General features: G+C 43.3%; 12 non-coding genes across 12 annotated transcripts; all 12 read right to left on the reverse strand.

The window, feature by feature from the left end:
* Positions 1-6,641: 6,641 nt before the first annotated feature.
* Positions 6,642-6,724, reverse strand: TRNAL-AAG (transfer RNA leucine (anticodon AAG)). The gene has a single exon. It is a non-coding gene; the product is annotated as a tRNA-Leu (tRNA).
* Positions 6,725-6,910: 186 nt separating this feature from the next.
* Positions 6,911-6,993, reverse strand: TRNAL-CAG (transfer RNA leucine (anticodon CAG)). The gene has a single exon. It is a non-coding gene; the product is annotated as a tRNA-Leu (tRNA).
* Positions 6,994-8,732: 1,739 nt separating this feature from the next.
* On the reverse strand, positions 8,733-8,815 carry TRNAL-AAG (transfer RNA leucine (anticodon AAG)). Its single transcript has one exon. It is a non-coding gene; the product is annotated as a tRNA-Leu (tRNA).
* A 186-nt stretch (positions 8,816-9,001) lies between these two features.
* On the reverse strand, positions 9,002-9,084 carry TRNAL-CAG (transfer RNA leucine (anticodon CAG)). Its single transcript has one exon. It is a non-coding gene; the product is annotated as a tRNA-Leu (tRNA).
* A 2,008-nt stretch (positions 9,085-11,092) lies between these two features.
* On the reverse strand, positions 11,093-11,175 carry TRNAL-CAG (transfer RNA leucine (anticodon CAG)). The gene has a single exon. It is a non-coding gene; the product is annotated as a tRNA-Leu (tRNA).
* A 632-nt stretch (positions 11,176-11,807) lies between these two features.
* On the reverse strand, positions 11,808-11,890 carry TRNAL-UAG (transfer RNA leucine (anticodon UAG)). The gene has a single exon. It is a non-coding gene; the product is annotated as a tRNA-Leu (tRNA).
* Positions 11,891-12,914: 1,024 nt separating this feature from the next.
* On the reverse strand, positions 12,915-12,997 carry TRNAL-UAG (transfer RNA leucine (anticodon UAG)). The gene has a single exon. It is a non-coding gene; the product is annotated as a tRNA-Leu (tRNA).
* A 186-nt stretch (positions 12,998-13,183) lies between these two features.
* On the reverse strand, positions 13,184-13,266 carry TRNAL-CAG (transfer RNA leucine (anticodon CAG)). The gene has a single exon. It is a non-coding gene; the product is annotated as a tRNA-Leu (tRNA).
* A 632-nt stretch (positions 13,267-13,898) lies between these two features.
* On the reverse strand, positions 13,899-13,981 carry TRNAL-UAG (transfer RNA leucine (anticodon UAG)). The gene has a single exon. It is a non-coding gene; the product is annotated as a tRNA-Leu (tRNA).
* A 1,024-nt stretch (positions 13,982-15,005) lies between these two features.
* On the reverse strand, positions 15,006-15,088 carry TRNAL-AAG (transfer RNA leucine (anticodon AAG)). Its single transcript has one exon. It is a non-coding gene; the product is annotated as a tRNA-Leu (tRNA).
* A 186-nt stretch (positions 15,089-15,274) lies between these two features.
* TRNAL-CAG (transfer RNA leucine (anticodon CAG)) lies at positions 15,275-15,357 on the reverse strand. Its single transcript has one exon. It is a non-coding gene; the product is annotated as a tRNA-Leu (tRNA).
* Positions 15,358-17,096: 1,739 nt separating this feature from the next.
* On the reverse strand, positions 17,097-17,179 carry TRNAL-AAG (transfer RNA leucine (anticodon AAG)). The gene has a single exon. It is a non-coding gene; the product is annotated as a tRNA-Leu (tRNA).
* Between the last annotated feature and the right edge of the window lie 3 nt (positions 17,180-17,182).

A 17,182-nucleotide genomic window follows, 5' to 3' on the forward strand; every position in this document is an offset into this window, starting at 1 on the left:
TGAGGTGCGCGTGAGAATTTAAAGCTGCGCCCATTTAAACTAAATCCGAACAAATATTGGCTTTCCGGATCTATTGGGACGCTGAAAAAGGCATTCTTGAGATCAATTACAGTAAAGAATGTTGCTTCGGAATCAATAGCTGTCAGTAATGATGAGATATCTGGGACCACAGGAAATTGTGGCACAATGCATTTGTTTAACTCGCGCAGATCAATAACCAATCGATATACTGGCGGGGCTGTAGGATCTGTTCGTTTAAGAACCGGAATTATCGGTGAATTACATACATTGGAGTCTGTTTCTACAACTACTCCTTGGGCAATTAGCTCGTCAATGATTTGTAGTAAAGCCACTACAGCATCTGGTGGTAACTTGTATTGTCGCATTCGTGGTAGCACCACTCCTGCCTTTAGTGTGACTCGATATGGTGTAATATTCATGCAACCAACATCAGTAGGGCCTTGTGCCCATAGATGTGTAGGTAAAGTCTGCAGTCGGGGATCCATGTCTCTAGACACATAGTGACCTTTAAAATCACGTAAAAACAACCTTACTCCTTCCGGGGAACAACATATTATGGCTCCTAGGGCTTTCAGAGTTTTTATTCCTAACAAGTTTTCTGGACATGATTTAGTAAGCAATAAATCTGTAGTTCGGGTCAGAGGTCCTATCGTAAGTGGAAGAGGCTGTGATACTTCATTAACAATAGGTTTTCCTGAAAAACCAAGGGAAATATTCTGAGAGCCTGAGAGGGGTGCCCCTGGAACTTCACTACGTTTTATAGTTGTTCGACTTGCCCCTGTATCGAGTAAAAATTTTCTATCTTGACCTAATAATTCACTATGTACATAAGGTCCTTCTTGATCTACAGGAATCTCGATAAGGGGTAAGTCAACTTCCCTCTCTAGGCTAGTTCATGCGTAACGCTGATACTCAGGATATTCATACTGTGCAGTCTGATACATTTGTCGTGTTGTTGTCTGTGTGGCAGCAACAGGCAACGGTGGTGCAGCTGGCACAAACTGTATTGGCTGTTGTGCGGCTGGCATGGCCTGTGCATGCTGCATAGCTCCTTGTTCATTCTGATCTTGTCTGAGTGGCCGTGATCTTTCTTGTGTTTTACCTATGGCGATATTATGTTTTAAAACTGGACAATCGTGTACGTAATGACCTGGCTTTTTACAATAATTGCATGTCCCTTTTACAGGTCCCGCTGAATCGGAATGTGTCATACCCTTTTTATGTCCTTCAGCTGGAACTGTCTGGGAAACTAGCATTTTCATTTTCGTGTCTTTCATGCTTCTGTGTTCATGTTCTTGTTCCTCTCTAATTCTATTGTGATGATACTGTAACATTTGTAACATTTGTGATGGGGTGTTACCTTGCCAGGTACTCTCGAATTTTAATACTCTATTCTTTACTGGGGGCAGGGCATTTTCTACTAATTTTGTTACAAACAGATGCGGGTATGATTCGCTACTTGCTTTTATGCCACTATTTATACCAAAGCATTTTTCGAATCGGGCATAGTAATCACTAGTGTCTTCATCTTGCTTCTGTTTACAGGCTGAAATTGTACCCCAATCTTCCTTTTTCGTAGTTAATAAACGTGGCAGTACCTGTACTAATAAACCTGGTAATGCTTTAGTTTTATCCCCAAGTCCTGCTCCTGCAGTTCGGGCCTTTTCTTCCGCTTCTAACACTGACCATTCTATCTTTTGGTCTCCTACCTCCCACTCTTTTTCCTTGAGTTTCTCATAAATGCCAGCAGGCATCAACACCTTTAATATTGTCATAATGTCGGGATAGGTATACTCTCCCATGAGTAACATGTCTTTAATTTCTCGGTGAAAACCCGCTGGATCTTTGTCATGACTGGGCACCACTTTCTTCATTTGTAACAGTTCTATTTTTGATATGGGCGTATATACAAATACGCGCCTAAACTCGTTGTCCTCGCCTTTTATTGGGTGCACTTCTCGTAAGGGATTCTGTCTATCCATGTGATACGTGGTTCTTTCCTTGCCGGGCAATGAGACATGCTCTGAGCATACAAAAAGAATATACTGCTTTCTTGATTCTAGAATTTCTTTAATTAATTTAGTACCTGGACCTCTCCATTTATTCATAAGCAATTCAGTCAATATGTCCGGTAAGGGACCAGGGTCCGAATGCTGACTCCGATATAGTATAATGAGTTGTTGAATCATATAAATCCCAGCTAACCTCTGTTCATCTGGGGTGAGATTCAAAAATGTGCGTACTACTGTATCATCACTATATTTTCCGGGACTGTCCACCCAATGGACAGCTGCCCTGGCTAAATCTTGTTCATCCATAGAATCGAGAAAATGATAACCCCTTCGTTCTCGGAGTAGTTTGTCGGCGGTTTGGAACGAATGCTCGTTAGACCTTATATTAATTATAGGTATTTGGAAATTCTTGTTATTATCTGGACATATCGGGCGTATTGAGTCAGTATGACATCTAGTCTGATTTCTATTACAAGATCTTCCTCTACCTACATAGGCTATGGTGTCCGACTGTCCCGCGGGCGGTCCTGACCCTTCTTCCTCGCTTTGTTCGAACTCGTCTGCCTCTAATCTCTCTTCGTGTAGGCGTTCTATTTCTTTACGGATCTTTCGGCACATGGCTATTATACAATTTTGCTTATCGTGTCTCCCTTCTGATATATTCTGGCTCCATCTTGTAAGAATTTGCATTGCATCCGGGTCTACCCCCGGTCGGTCTTGATTTCTGATCACACAGTTTATGAGGAAACGTAACAGTTCCCCCTGTATCTCTACTTTCTGGTATTCCATAGCTCTGTTAATACATTCTGGATCTCGCCCTGTTTGGACAAAATGATATATTTTATCTAGATGCGCAGTCATTCCTGGTAACTTCGCTAAATACACTGCGGCTCGTCTGATACGCAATGATGCCAGGGTCATTTCGTCCTCTTTACCGGGCACCGGGTCATATCTACAATCTATAAGAAGTTCCTTAAGCGCACGGGCACTTACGAGTTTGGGTGTACGTGAATGCGCTGACTCTTGAAAAGTAAGTTTATTTATTCTAGGTGGCGTAGAAAAAATATTGGTAGCACCTCCCGTGGCCCCATCTGGGGCGTCGGGTGTGAAAGGATTCGTCGAACGTGACACAGCAACTATAGGTGTGGACACAGCTATAGAAGTAGCTGTAGGAACAGATGCAGAAACAGATGTGCTTGTCGGAACTTGTGACTCGATTTGTTGCTGTAGGGATACGGGTGCTGGATCTTGGCGTGGGACCTCCCTGGTATGTGGTCTATGTGGGGCGGAATTAGCATACTCGGGAGCTATGTCATCTAAATATGAGGATAGAAAAACATCTTCTGCGGTTCTAGGATGCCCCTTAGGATGTACCTTAATTGGGAATAATGGGGGTGGCAAGTCTTTCGGTATCTCTGGAGTAGCCTTAGGTAATCCTTCGGCTAGAAGGGGATACATACCATTCATGAGGGCATTTTTTTGTCTATCTACTTGTTCTGATTTCACTCGGATACCTTCCTCAATTAATAGATTTTCTCGAACTTTATTTGAACTTTCTTTACTCTTCTCTTCCTGTCTACGTGCTTTTTCTGTACGTCTATGAGATTCTTTACGCCATAACTCAACGGCGTCTTTCTGTGACTGTCTGACTTTCCTTTTCCATAACTCTTCCTCGACTTTCATGATGCACTCCGCATCCCAGGTCCCCGCTGCGGGCCACCTCTGACTTTCTGGCAATCCCTTGGTATAGTCTACCCATAAATCAAGAAATAATATAGCGTCTAAGCCATGTTTGTGATACATGAAGTGCCCTGGAGTATCCCTAGGAGGAATAGGGACGGCTTCTTCGAGTACCCCTTTTCTAGTAGTGATCTGTCTTAATTTCGAAAAGAGCGGCATATTGACAACTGATCCGATACTTAATCTTGAACACACTTAATACAAAAGCACACTAATGAACAACCATTCATACCACAATATGCAGGACGTTTAACACATTAAACATTGAACATTAAACATTTTTAACCTTTAAAATAAACAACAATGATGATCGTCTGCATAACTAATCACCAAGTATAATTCTTTGACAATAACTAGATACTTCGGAATACTTGATATACTGCTAAACAGTACAGATACACTGCTAAAACAGTGCAGACCGGATTTGTGTACCCAAACCCGTCTTGACCGGCACTACCTATGTGCACGTCAGAAATGCCTCCCCAGTAATGGTACTCACCGGGTAGCTTCGGAAACGGAAGGCCTCGGTAACTTGAACTTGAACCGGACTGGACTCGACTCGACTCGTCGGAAACTGGGCTTGACTTCGAACTGGTGGGTCTCTGTATACCTCGGATCTTGCTCTCTCAGCTAGGCTCTGGTCGGGATACTTCGCACTTCTCACCGCCTCGTCTGGGTGTTGATCGCAGTCTCAGTCGCCCCCGCTTGACCGGAGGGAGATACAGGAAATCCTGCTGGTACGCGTAATTGTCCGTCCAGCTGTGGCAGGAGACCGGGCCTGCAACTCACCGCCGGCGCGTGAGATGAGAAAGTGTCCCTGTTCGGGCGCCATCATGTGGTAAATAAAATTCCTTTACCTGGACTGAATTTGATACAGAATCATAATAAAATAGCTCAGTAAAATGAGAGGCAGAATCCGTGATATTAGAGGTTCGGAATGGGCTTTATTCCAATGATCGATTATAATCGGATGCTCCAAGTTCCATCACCACGGGGGTTCAGGAAGTGAAGTACATACTTTATTGACAAGAAGTAACTTTTATAGTACATACATTACAATGAAGCGAATGCAGTAGGCGTAACAATTGATAAGGAAATTGACGTTTTACCTGCGTAACCGAAAATGGGTGTAATAAGGAGTAAAAAGGAACCTAATTGGTTATGATGTCACACATAGGTGGATCTATAAGATAATACTTGGCATAGATGCGCGCGCAGCCGCATGACGTGTAATTGACGTGTAACTAGGGGGTGAAGGGGACTTGACATTAGCTCTACATGTGGAGACGAAAAGTCTGGGGGGTCAAGTCAACCTAATCCCAAATCATATCTAACATCCTATGTTTAAAGAACTATGTTATCCACAAAAGAAGGACTCTCGGACAGAATCTATTCTATACTGACTGTGCGTGCGTGTACAAGCGTCTAAGTGTCTACACTGAATGCGAGGGGGTAGGAATTATTCCCTGGTAACAGGGCTATGAATTACTTGCATGAGGACAGAGAAGCCGGGCCTTTTGCTCAGTAGCTGGAAGAATGTTTACTTAAACTGCTAGGCAGGAATGCATCGGCTGAGGGGGAAGCAGATAATTCGAAGGTGAAATACAGTTCTTGGCAGAGAATAGGCTGATGTCAGGCTTCGTGAGCCGCGCAGAGAATGAGACAAAGTTCATGGTCACAGATGCAGGCTCAGACTGGAGCTTTCAGAGGCAGAAGGCAAGAGGAGTTTGATGACAGAATCAGGGCCTACTTGCCTGGACTGTAAAAATGGCATAAGTGAACCATATAAAGCCGGTGGCCTTTCATATTTAGGAATGGAATATCCGGCCTATTCATGGCGGATCTGACAGAGGACATGTTGACGGTGGACGCACATGTATTTGCGTCTTCATAACTGGAACTGGAGGGAACATACATGTACTTGTGACATGCACATAGAACCGTTGGGGTCCAAGATAGGGGACATAACTGACCAGAAAAATCCATATTTCCACAGGTATACAGTTTTCATGCTTTTAGAACACCACATACCTCTCACCAGCTATTTAGGGTCCTGTATCCGACTCACAACATTTCCTTGCCTGCGACCTCTCTCTCTACACAAACAACTACAGCACAGGAAGTAGGAAGGCAATAGGAGGGGCAGTTTATGCAAATTTATGCTGCCAATGTGCCTTGCAGATTCATGCAGGATTTCTAGATCCTTGCTGGATACAAGAGAGTAGGACTTGTTCCAGATAAACTATCCCTAGCAGGGAAAGTCTGAGCACAGGCACTCTTTTGCTCTTTAGCCCCTGGCCTGGGACTCACCCTCACTTGCTGAGGCGTGAAATTATGCATACCAACTTTGCACAGAAGGTATGTTTGTGGTTGTTTGGGGATGGGTGGGAGGTCAAGAGCAGGGAAAAGCAGGTCTCCTTCACTACTAGACTCCTCTTCTATGCCTCCCTGCCATTCACTCACTCTGTCTTTGTTTCATTCTCTTCTTCCACAACACTCCTTCTCACTCACTCGCTCTATCACTTGTATTTTTGCCCTTGCTCTGCATTCTATAGTGGAAACATCTCTTGAATGAAGCATCTGAAAATGACGTGACATAAAATTTAAAACCTCCTTATTGGAAACCTAAAACATCACAAGACTTAATGTAACCCATTTCTTTCATAAAAAAGATTTTTAAAGTACCCCACAAAAGAAATATAAAACACCACGAGTGCTAGAAGAATATTACATTAACGTTAAAGATAGAATAGGGCAAATGCATTTGCAGTTGAAACTGAAGTTTGGTACTTATTCAGATATTATTTACATTGCCAATTTTTAGCTGAGATTCTAAAGGAACTGAGAGAGAAAATGGAATTCAAGTTTTGTCAGAAGTGGGATTTGAACCCACGCCTCCACGAGAGACTGCGGCCTTAACGCAGCGCCTTAGACCACTCGGCCATCCTGACCCCATGCTGCTTTTTTATCTAAAGGGTGAGAAAGATATTAGGAACCAAAAAATGCACAGAGCTTAGGCCAATAGTGGCTAGAGCAAGAAAAAAACTCACTGCACTCTTCCAAGAAGACAATCCTATAAGCCACTGCGAGGGAAATGATCATATTTCTCAAGAAAAAAAGTAGAGTAAACACAGGACTGTCAGAAGTGGGATTTGAACCCACGCCTCCAGAGGAGACTGCGACCTGAACGCAGCGCCTTAGACCACTCGGCCATCCTGACTTGCTTTCCCAGCATCTTCCAGAGGCCAAACAGCCATGCAGGTGAGGTACTGAAAAGGAATGCCCTCAATTTACTTATCCTATTACATGCACTTCCAACAGATCTTTGAACAATCTGTACAGAGCAGGACCTATGGAGAACTCTTTAGAACTTTGAGGCGAACAAAGAGAAAGTGCTATTCACCAGCCACTTGAACGGCTCAAAGCTGCTTTGAAATTGAGACAATAGCCACCTCTTGGCTGGCTAAAGCAATTTCAACAAAGGATCTCAAAGTCACAACATAGGGTGGAGTATGCAAATTTAAGCAGCCTCTGATCAAAGCCCTAAGGAAATTGCTGTAAGTGTGCTGGAGTCCAGTTGTCTACCAGATGCATGGCATTCTTCCAAATTTGCAGGGCCCGTCTGGCCAGGGCATACAAGAGCATGACTCTTCCAGATGACCTCTTACATGGGTCCTATGCTCATTTGGTAAGGATTGCGCTTTGTCAGCAAGACGTTATAGAACCTAAATATATGAGAAACCCCATCTCTCTTGACAAGAGGAGAACGGAATAACGTGCCAGGTGAAGACCAACAGATGCAACTTCCATCAGATGTTAACCTGATAAAGGAGATTAAATCTCCGAAAGGCATGCCAGAAGTGGGATTCGAACCCATGCCTCCAAAGGAGACTGTGGCATAAACACAGCACCTTAGACCTCTCGGCCATCCTGACAGTATAGACTTTTAAGAAATGAATAAAAGTTACTCAGAAACGTCTACCTCCATGCAAGCCTGAAATAATTTAAACCTTCAAACACAAGGTGCAACTTTATGCACAGGACAATAAACACAGAAGAACACATACGAAAGCACTTTATTTCACAGGTATACAGTTTTCATGCTTTTAGAACACCACATACCTCTCACCAGCTATTTAGGGTCCTGTATCCGACTCACAACATTTCCTTGCCTGCGACCTCTCTCTCTACACAAACAACTACAGCACAGGAAGTAGGAAGGCAATAGGTGGGGCAGTTTATGCAAATTTATGCTGCCAATGTGCCTTGCAGATTCATGCAGGATTTCTAGATCCTTGCTGGATACAAGAGAGTAGGCCTTGTTCCAGATAAACTATCCCTAGCAGGGAAAGTTTGAGCACAGGCACTCTTTTGCTCTTTAGCCCCTGGCCTGGGACTCACCCTCACTTGCTGAGGCATGAAATTCTGCATACCAACTTTGCACAGAAGGTATGTTTGTGGTTGTTTGGGGATGGGTGGGAGGTCAAGAGCAGGGAAAAGCAGGTCTCCTTCACTACTAGACTCCTCTTCTATGCCTCCCTGCTATTCACTCACTCTGTCTTTGTTTCATTCTCTCCTTCCACAATACTCCTTCTCACTCACTCGCTCTATCACTTGTATTTTTGCCCTTGCACTGCATTCTATAGTGGAAACATCTCTTGAATGAAGCATCTGAAAATGACGTGACATAAAATTTAAAACCTCCTTATTGGAAACCTAAAACATCACAAGACTTAATGTAACCCATTTCTTTCATAAAAAAGATTTTTAAAGTACCCCACAAAACAAATATAAAACACCACGAGTGCTAGAAGAATATTACATTAACGTTAAAGATAGAATAGGGCAAATGCATTTGCAGTTGAAACTGAAGTTTGGTACTTATTCAGATATTATTTACATTGCCAATTTTTAGCTGAGATTCTAAAGGAACTGAGAGAGAAAATGGAATTCAAGTTTTGTCAGAAGCGGGATTCGAACCCACGCCTCCATGAGAGACTGCGGCCTTAACGCAGCACCTTAGACCACTCGGCCATCCTGACCCCATGCTGCTTTTTTATCTAAAGGGTGAGAAAGATATTAGGAACCAAAAAATGCACAGAGCTTAGGCCAATAGTGGCTAGAGCAAGAAAAAAACTCACTGCACTCTTCCAAGAAGACAATCCTATAAGCCACTGCGAGGGAAATGATCATATTTCTCAAGAAAAAAAGTAGAGTAAACCCAGGACTGTCAGAAGTGGGATTTGAACCCACGCCTCCAGAGGAGACTGCGACCTGAACGCAGCGCCTTAGACCACTCGGCCATCCTGACTTGCTTTCCCAGCATCTTCCAGAGGCCAAACAGCCATGCAGGTGAGGTACTGAAAAGGAATGCCCTCAATTTACTTATCCTATTACATGCACTTCCAACAGATCTTTGAACAATCTGTACAGAGCAGGACCTATGGAGAACTCTTTAGAACTTTGAGGCGAACAAAGAGAAAGTGCTATTCACCAGCCACTTGAACGGCTCAAAGCTGCTTTGAAATTGAGACAATAGCCACCTCTTGGCTGGCTAAAGCAATTTCAACAAAGGATCTCAAAGTCACAACATAGGGTGGAGTATGCAAATTTAAGCAGCCTCTGATCAAAGCCCTAAGGAAATTGCTGTAAGTGTGCTGGAGTCCAGTTGTCTACCAGATGCATGGCATTCTTCCAAATTTGCAGGGCCCGTCTGGCCAGGGCATACAAGAGCATGACTCTTCCAGATGACCTCTTACATGGGTCCTATGCTCATTTGGTAAGGATTGCGCTTTGTCAGCAAGACGTTATAGAACCTAAATATATGAGAAACCCCATCTCTCTTGACAAGAGGAGAACGGAATAACGTGCCAGGTGAAGACCAACAGATGCAACTTCCATCAGATGTTAACCTGATAAAGGAGATTAAATCTCCAAAAGGCATGTCAGAAGTGGGATTCGAACCCATGCCTCCAAAGGAGACTGTGGCCTAAACACAGCACCTTAGACCTCTCGGCCATCCTGACAGTATAGACTTTTAAGAAATGAATAAAAGTTACTCAGAAACGTCTACCTCCATGCAAGCCTGAAATAATTTAAACCTTCAAACACAAGGTGCAACTTTATGCACAGGACAATAAACACAGAAGAACACATACGAAAGCACTTTATTTCACAGGTATACAGTTTTCATGCTTTTAGAACACCACATACCTCTCACCAGCTATTTAGGGTCCTGTATCCGACTCACAACATTTCCTTGCCTGCGACCTCTCTCTCTACACAAACAACTACAGCACAGGAAGTAGGAAGGCAATAGGTGGGGCAGTTTATGCAAATTTATGCTGCCAATGTGCCTTGCAGATTCATGCAGGATTTCTAGATCCTTGCTGGATACAAGAGAGTAGGCCTTGTTCCAGATAAACTATCCCTAGCAGGGAAAGTTTGAGCACAGGCACTCTTTTGCTCTTTAGCCCCTGGCCTGGGACTCACCCTCACTTGCTGAGGCATGAAATTCTGCATACCAACTTTGCACAGAAGGTATGTTTGTGGTTGTTTGGGGATGGGTGGGAGGTCAAGAGCAGGGAAAAGCAGGTCTGCTTCACTACTAGACTCCTCTTCTATGCCTCCCTGCTATTCACTCACTCTGTCTTTGTTTCATTCTCTCCTTCCACAATACTCCTTCTCACTCACTCGCTCTATCACTTGTATTTTTGCCCTTGCACTGCATTCTATAGTGGAAACATCTCTTGAATGAAGCATCTGAAAATGACGTGACATAAAATTTAAAACCTCCTTATTGGAAACCTAAAACATCACAAGACTTAATGTAACCCATTTCTTTCATAAAAAAGATTTTTAAAGTACCCCACAAAAGAAATATAAAACACCACGAGTGCTAGAAGAATATTACATTAACGTTAAAGATAGAATAGGGCAAATGCATTTGCAGTTGAAACTGAAGTTTGGTACTTATTCAGATATTATTTACATTGCCAATTTTTAGCTGAGATTCTAAAGGAACTGAGAGAGAAAATGGAATTCAAGTTTTGTCAGAAGTGGGATTTGATCCCACGCCTCCAGGAGAGACTGCGGCCTTAACTCAGCGCTTTAGACCACTCGGCCATCCTGACTCCATGCTGCTTTTTCATCTAAAGGGTGAGAAAGATATTAGGAACCAAAAAATGCACAGAGCTTAGGCCAATAGTGGCTAGAGCAAGAAAAAAACTCACTGCACTCTTCCAAGAAGACAATCCTATAAGCCACTGCGAGGGAAATGATCATATTTCTCAAGAAAAAAAGTAGAGTAAACACAGGACTGTCAGAAGTGGGATTTGAACCCACGCCTCCAGAGGAGACTGCGACCTGAACGCAGCGCCTTAGACCACTCGGCCATCCTGACTTGCTTTCCCAGCATCTTCCAGAGGCCAGACAGCCATGCAGGTGAGGTAGTGAAAAGGAATGCCCTCAATTTATTTATCCTATTATATGCACTTCCAACAGATCTTTGAACAATCTGTACAGAGCAGGACCTATGGAGAACTCTTTAGAACTTTGAGGCGAACAAAGAGAAAGTGCTATTCACCAGCCACTTGAACGGCTCAAAGCTGCTTTGAAATTGAGACAATAGCCACCTCTTGGCTGGCTAAAGCAATTTCAACAAGGGATCTCAAAGTCACAACATAGGGTGGAGTATGCAAATTTAAGCAGCCCCTGATCAAAGCCCTAAGGAAATTGCTGTAAGTGTGCTGGAGTCCAGTTGTCTACCAGATGCATGGCATTCTTCCAAATTTGCAGGGCCCGTCTGGCCAGGGCATACAAGAGCATGACTCTTCCAGATGACCTCTTACATGGGCCCTATGCTCATTTGGTAAGGATTGCGCTTTGTCAGCAAGACGTTATAGAACCTAAATATATGAGAAACCCCATCTCTCTTGACAAGAGGAGAACGGAATAACGTGCCAGGTGAAGACTAACAGATGCAACTTCCATCAGATGTTAACCTGATAAAGGAGATTAAATCTCCAAAAGGCATGTCAGAAGTGGGATTCGAACCCACGCCTCCAAAGGAGACTGTGGCCTAAACACAGCACCTTAGACCTCTCGGCCATCCTGACAGTATAGGCTTTTAAGAAATGAATAAAAGTTACTCAGAAACGTCTACCTCCATGCAAGCCTGAAATAATTTAAACCTTCAAACACAAGGTGCAACTTTATGCACAGGACAATAAACACAGAAGAACACATACGAAAGCACTTTATTTCACAGGTATACAGTTTTCATGCTTTTAGAACACCACATACCTCTCACCAGCTATTTAAGGTCCTGTATCCGACTCACAACATTTCCTTGCCTGCGACCTCTCTCTCTACACAAACAACTACAGCACAGGAAGTAGGAAGGCAATAGGTGGGGCAGTTTATGCAAATTTATGCTGCCAATATGCCTTGCAGATTCATGCAGGATTTCTAGATCCTTGCTGGATACAAGAGAGTAGGCCTTGTTCCAGATAAACTATCCCTAGCAGGGAAAGTCTGAGCACAGGCACTCTTTTGCTCTTTAGCCCCTGGCCTGGGACTCACCCTCACTTGCTGAGGCGTGAAATTCTGCATACCAACTTTGCACAGAAGGTATGTTTGTGGTTGTTTGGGGATGGGTGGGAGGTCAAGAGCAGGGAAAAGCAGGTCTCCTTCACTACTAGATTCCTCTTCTATGTCTCCCTGCTATTCACTCACTCTGTCTTTGTTTCATTCTCTCCTTCCACAATACTCCTTCTCACTCACTCGCTCTATCACTTGTATTTTTGCCCTTGCACTGCATTCTATAGTGGAAACATCTCTTGAATGAAGCATCTGAAAATGACGTGACATAAAATTTAAAACCTCCTTATTGGAAACCTAAAACATCACAAGACTTAATGTAACCCATTTCTTTCATAAAAAAGATTTTTAAAGTACCCCACAAAAGAAATATAAAACACCACGAGTGCTAGAAGAATATTACATTAACGTTAAAGATAGAATAGGGCAAATGCATTTGCAGTTGAAACTGAAGTTTGGTACTTATTCAGATATTATTTACATTGCCAATTTTTAGCTGAGATTCTAAAGGAACTGAGAGAGAAAATGGAATTCAAGTTTTGTCAGAAGTGGGATTCGAACCCACGCCTCCAGCAGAGACTGCGGCCTAAACGCAGCACCTTAGACCACTCGGCCATCCTGACCCCATGCTACTTTTTCATCTAAAGGGTGAGAAAGATATTAGGAACCAAAAAATGCACAGAGCTTAGGCCAATAGTGGCTAGAGCAAGAAAAAAACTCACTGCACTCTTCCAAGAAGACAATCCTATAAGCCACTGCGAGGGAAATGATCATATTTCTCAAGAAAATAATTAGAGTAAACACAGGACTGTCAGAAGTGGGATTTGAACCCACGCCTCCAGAGGAGATTGCGACCTGAACGCAGCGCCTTAGACCACTCGGCCATCCTGACTTGCTTTCCCAGCATCTTCCAGAGGCCAGACAGCCACGCAGGTGAGGTACTGAAAAGGAATGCCCTCAATTTATTTATCCTATTATATGCACTTCCAACAGATCTTTGAACAATCTGTACAGAGCAGGACCTATGGAGAACTCTTTAGAACTTTGAGGCGAACAAAGAGAAAGTGCTATTCACCAGCCACTTGAACGGCTCAAAGCTGCTTTGAAATTGAGACAATAGCCACCTCTTGGCTGGCTAAAGCAATTTCAACAAGGGATCTCAAAGTCACAACATAGGGTGGAGTATGCAAATTTAAGCAGCCCCTGATCAAAGCCCTAAGGAAATTGCTGTAAGTGTGCTGGAGTCCAGTTGTCTACCAGATGCATGGCATTCTTCCAAATTTGCAGGGCCCGTCTGGCCAGGGCATACAAGAGCATGACTCTTCCAGATGACCTCTTACATGGGTCCTATGCTCATTTGGTAAGGATTGCGCTTTGTCAGCAAGACGTTATAGAAACTAAATATATGAGAAACCCCATCTCTCTTGACAAGAGGAGAACGGAATAACGTGCCAGGTGAAGACCAACAGATGCAACTTCCATCAGATGTTAACCTGATAAAGGAGATTAAATCTCCAAAAGGCATGTCAGAAGTGGGATTCGAACCCACGCCTCCAAAGGAGACTGTGGCCTAAACACAGCACCTTAGACCTCTCGGCCATCCTGACAGTATAGGCTTTTAAGAAATGAATAAAAGTTACTCAGAAACGTCTACCTCCATGCAAGCCTGAAATAATTTAAACCTTCAAACACAAGGTGCAACTTTATGCACAGGACAATAAACACAGAAGAACACATACGAAAGCACTTTATTTCACAGGTATACAGTTTTCATGCTTTTAGAACACCACATACCTCTCACCAGCTATTTAGGGTCCTGTATCCGACTCACAACATTTCCTTGCCTGCGACCTCTCTCTCTACACAAACAACTACAGCACAGGAAGTAGGAAGGCAATAGGAGGGGCAGTTTATGCAAATTTATGCTGCCAATGTGCCTTGCAGATTCATGCAGGATTTCTAGATCCTTGCTGGATACAAGAGAGTAGGACTTGTTCCAGATAAACTATCCCTAGCAGGGAAAGTCTGAGCACAGGCACTCTTTTGCTCTTTAGCCCCTGGCCTGGGACTCACCCTCACTTGCTGAGGCGTGAAATTATGCATACCAACTTTGCACAGAAGGTATGTTTGTGGTTGTTTGGGGATGGGTGGGAGGTCAAGAGCAGGGAAAAGCAGGTCTCCTTCACTACTAGACTCCTCTTCTATGCCTCCCTGCCATTCACTCACTCTGTCTTTGTTTCATTCTCTCCTTCCACAACACTCCTTCCCACTCACTCGCTCTATCACTTGTATTTTTGCCCTTGCTCTGCATTCTATAGTGGAAACATCTCTTGAATGAAGCATCTGAAAATGACGTGACATAAAATTTAAAACCTCCTTATTGGAAACCTAAAACATCACAAGACTTAATGTAACCCATTTCTTTCATAAAAAAGATTTTTAAAGTACCCCACAAAAGAAATATAAAACACCACGAGTGCTAGAAGAATATTACATTAACGTTAAAGATAGAATAGGGCAAATGCATATGCAGTTGAAACTGAAGTTGGGTACTTATTCAGATATTATTTACATTGCCAATTTTTAGCTGAGATTCTAAAGGAACTGAGAGAGAAAATGGAATTCAAGTTTTGTCAGAAGTGGGATTCGAACCCACGCCTCCAGAAGAGACTGCGGCCTTAACGCAGCGCCTTAGACCACTCGGCCATCCTGACCCCATGCTGCTTTTTCATCTAAAGGGTGAGAAAGATATTAGGAACCAAAAAATGCACAGAGCTTAGGCCAATAGTGGCTAGAGCAAGAAAAAAACTCACTGCACTCTTCCAAGAAGACAATCCTATAAGCCACTGCGAGGGAAATGATCATATTTCTCAAGAAAAAAAGTAGAGTAAACACAGGACTGTCAGAAGTGGGATTTGAACCCACGCCTCCAGAGGAGACTGCGACCTGAACGCAGCGCCTTAGACCACTCGGCCATCCTGACTTGCTTTCCCAGCATCTTCCAGAGGCCAAACAGCCATGCAGGTGAGGTACTGAAAAGGAATGCCCTCAATTTACTTATCCTATTACATGCACTTCCAACAGATCTTTGAACAATCTGTACAGAGCAGGACCTATGGAGAACTCTTTAGAACTTTGAGGCGAACAAAGAGAAAGTGCTATTCACCAGCCACTTGAACGGCTCAAAGCTGCTTTGAAATTGAGACAATAGCCACCTCTTGGCTGGCTAAAGCAATTTCAACAAAGGATCTCAAAGTCACAACATAGGGTGGAGTATGCAAATTTAAGCAGCCTCTGATCAAAGCCCTAAGGAAATTGCTGTAAGTGTGCTGGAGTCCAGTTGTCTACCAGATGCATGGCATTCTTCCAAATTTGCAGGGCCCGTCTGGCCAGGGCATACAAGAGCATGACTCTTCCAGATGACCTCTTACATGGGTCCTATGCTCATTTGGTAAGGATTGCGCTTTGTCAGCAAGACGTTATAGAACCTAAATATATGAGAAACCCCATCTCTCTTGACAAGAGGAGAACGGAATAACGTGCCAGGTGAAGACCAACAGATGCAACTTCCATCAGATGTTAACCTGATAAAGGAGATTAAATCTCCAAAAGGCATGCCAGAAGTGGGATTCGAACCCATGCCTCCAAAGGAGACTGTGGCCTAAACACAGCACCTTAGACCTCTCTGCCATCCTGACAGTATAGACTTTTAAGAAATGAATAAAAGTTACTCAGAAACGTCTACCTCCATGCAAGCCTGAAATAATTTAAACCTTCAAACACAAGGTGCAACTTTATGCACAGGACAATAAACACAGAAGAACACATACGAAAGCACTTTATTTCACAGGTATACAGTTTTCATGCTTTTAGAACACCACATACCTCTCACCAGCTATTTAGGGTCCTGTATCCGACTCACAACATTTCCTTGCCTGCGACCTCTCTCTCTACACAAACAACTACAGCACAGGAAGTAGGAAGGCAATAGGTGGGGCAGTTTATGCAAATTTATGCTGCCAATGTGCCTTGCAGATTCATGCAGGATTTCTAGATCCTTGCTGGATACAAGAGAGTAGGCCTTGTTCCAGATAAACTATCCCTAGCAGGGAAAGTTTAAGCACAGGCACTCTTTTGCTCTTTAGCCCCTGGCCTGGGACTCACCCTCACTTGCTGAGGCATGAAATTCTGCATACCAACTTTGCACAGAAGGTATGTTTGTGGTTGTTTGGGGATGGGTGGGAGGTCAAGAGCAGGGAAAAGCAGGTCTCCTTCACTACTAGACTCCTCTTCTATGCATCCCTGCCATTCACTCACTCTGTCTTTGTTTCATTCTCTCCTTCCACAACACTCCTTCTCACTCACTCGCTCTATCACTTGTATTTTTGCCCTTGCTCTGCATTCTATAGTGGAAACATCTCTTGAATGAAGCATCTGAAAATGACGTGACATAAAATTTAAAACCTCCTTATTGGAAACCTAAAACATCACAAGACTTAATGTAACCCATTTCTTTCATAAAAAAGATTTTTAAAGTACCCCACAAAAGAAATATAAAACACCACGAGTGCTAGAAGAATATAACATTAACGTTAAAGATAGAATAGGGCAAATGCATTTGCAGTTGAAACTGAAGTTTGGTACTTATTCAGATATTATTTACATTGCCAATTTTTAGCTGAGATTCTAAAGGAACTGAGAGAGAAAATGGAATTCAAGTTTTGTCAGAAGCGGGATTCGAACCCACGCCTCCATGAGAGACTGCGGCCTTAACGCAGCGCCTTAGACCACTCGGCCATCCTGACCCC

This window comes from Triturus cristatus, chromosome 6 (assembly GCF_964204655.1).
Source record: "Triturus cristatus chromosome 6, aTriCri1.1, whole genome shotgun sequence".
Taxonomy (NCBI): Eukaryota; Metazoa; Chordata; class Amphibia; order Caudata; family Salamandridae; genus Triturus; species Triturus cristatus.